This window comes from Schistosoma mansoni (assembly GCF_000237925.1).
Source record: "Schistosoma mansoni, WGS project CABG00000000 data, supercontig 0148, strain Puerto Rico, whole genome shotgun sequence".
NCBI lineage: Eukaryota > Metazoa > Platyhelminthes > Trematoda > Strigeidida > Schistosomatidae > Schistosoma > Schistosoma mansoni.
Genome location: NW_017386045.1, coordinates 297,832 through 300,456, shown reverse-complemented (window position 1 = coordinate 300,456; position 2,625 = coordinate 297,832). Strand labels below are relative to the sequence as shown.

Sequence of the window (2,625 nt, the reverse complement as noted above, 5' to 3'; positions counted from 1 at the left end):
CAAGATGAACTTTCCATTCGGCGTATATCACGAATTAAATAACTGGATAAAGAAAAGTAGAAGATTATTTGTTGACATCTATAACTTTCTTGAAATAACACCACACATTACAATTGAATAATTTTAGGAAGCAGTTATATAAATGTTTCATTTTGAAGTACTAGTTTCTTCACAAAACAGAATGTCAAGTTCCCTATCGTTCAGATGAATATAAGGAGATGTGTTACGAGTAATCTGTGGCTCCAAGTAATCATGGGAATTACATTATCTTAGTTTTTAAATATCGATGGGTAAAGTTGATTAAGGTCTAGGTTAGAATATGGAAGTTATAGCCATTGAGGTATGTTGTATTTCATGAACCCGTCTTTAATGGCTCAAATTACACAGAATCCACCCTCTATTTTCTGGTTATAAAAATACATTTCATGTCCCTTTACACAGGAACAAAATGGTAACAGTATTGCGTTGGACAGATCCTAGTCAATAGCTGCTGGTTCTGCTGGGATAGACGATTCGATTAAAGAAAAAACGTGAACACTAAAGGAAACAATGTTTACAACGGATTAGATTTGGGATACAACCAATGATATATACCAGAAATGAATATAGACAAACATACTTGATGTTATGGTACTGTTCTGAAATGTAAATGTTTAGATTGTATTTCCATGCAACGTTATGCAAATTAACCTCTCAGCCAGTCACGACATATCTACCTATGTACATACGTTCAACCTTTAGATATGACCCACATTCATTCCCAAAAATCAGTGTCTATTTGCTCCTTAGCAACTCTATGTTAACTTAAGCATGGATTTAAGCATATATCCATCTTCGCTTACAATATTCAACATAATTTAAAGCATAGTATTGTAATATGTTTTGAAATCCGATTCAAATTGATCGTTCACTGAGTGGTAAATGATCAGTGTCATGTTTGTCTACTTCATAGTCCAGGTTGAATTCTATCGATCAGATTGAAATGTGACATCAGGTAGCTTCATTGCCCTCAAGACCGATGATGCACTTTTTCGACAGGTGTTAATTAACAGGAAAAGTAAGTTAAGGATTGTTTCCTGCCGATGAACTCCAATCATCCAACATCAAAATCTAGCTTGCATAAGATCGGTAATTTCATGCTGGTGCATAGTGTTTGACAAAGGTTGTGTCACATTAGGTGTATGAATGTGATCACTCATGGTCTTAAGTAGGTTTTAAATAACTCATTATCAAAATTTAAATCTTCTGGAAATCCTGTGAATTTTTACCCTTTAATATTCATTAAAAAAGCTTATTTATGGATCACTAAAGCAAACCAGTTAAAGTTAAGCATTGGCTGCATCACTGTCGATTCATTATGTATGTATTTATACATATCATGTGATGTAGTTAGCTGATAGAAACTTACTACTTACTATTAGCGAGTAGTGCAAATTAAAAGTTATAAACAATTGAACAGATGAACATCAACTCTGAGATGCAGGTACATCCAGCTGACGAGTCCCAAATAGGACGAAACGCGCGTCCTTGTGAATTTAGGCTATGTCGAGGCAATACGCACAGTATGCACATATGCCAATTAAAGACTGACCAGTTGCACTCCTGACACATCAATGGGAAGATTCAAACAAGTAATATTAAGTGAATTACACTTCATCCGATTGCACAAGCAAGTGGCTATCAGGACTCAGTGGCGATGGCGTTTGAAGCGAAATGTACTGGGTTCGACTTTCAGAGTGAACATCAGCTCTGAGATGCAGGTACATCCAGCTGGCTAGTCTCAAACAGGACGAAGTGTCGCGCGTCCTGGATTCCACTGCTAGCCATTATCCAACTTTGCTTATCATCTGAATTTAGTTTATAACAGGTTGATATCAACTGGGAAACTACTATAACCAACGAACGCTGATTATTTCAATTTTTGATCTTAGTTTCAGATATTTTATCAGAATAGTAAATTTATTATTTCTGTAGCTTAATAATGTATTCATTATCAGATATGATTTATTAAGTTTTCTTAAACCAGTTTGCCCTTAACTTAATCTGCCCGACTGTTGCTGCTACCTTGACATGGTGGTCGAGCTTGCCCATCGTGATGAACCAATCGAGCTATACTGACTGGAACAATCGTTCCTCAAGGTCCTACTATGCCAGACGGGTCGGTTGAAGAGCGGTAAGACTAAAAGCAGCAATCCCAAGGTCCGAAGGCGAAGTCGTACTGCCGACTGCACACAGGTGTGACAGCAGTAAGGTGTTTCCTTCAGACAACCAGCATAATAGCGATGCTGCCTTCCCACAAGGAGGGGTGGGGTTAGAAAAGGTCGACCCTAAAAATAGACATTTCGCTTACTCCCACGGATATCCGTCTCTCCGGCAGTAAGGTCGCAACAAGTACGGAGTTAACAAAAAGATTTTGAGATGGTGGAGAAGATTTGTAGCTCAGGTGGGTGATTTTTATGTTGGTTTGTTCTCTGAGCTGGATGGTTTGGTCGTGGAGCTTTCATCGTCCTTCTGAACGACATCATCAGCACAAACTTCGGGTAGAAGTGAAGTGTTTGAATTTCTCCACATGTGGTTCACAGCTTGTCCTCTGCACCTCAATCTATATCGAGTTGCAGAGGACAA

At 38.1% G+C, this 2,625-nt stretch overlaps 1 protein-coding gene across 1 annotated transcript in view; it reads right to left on the bottom strand.

Moving 5' to 3' along the window:
• Positions 1–2,625, bottom strand: part of Smp_125130 (hypothetical protein) — a gene marked incomplete at its 5' end in the record, with an annotated part of 36,026 nt that overhangs the window by 1,207 nt on the left and 32,194 nt on the right. The gene's annotated exons all lie outside the window — the stretch shown is intronic.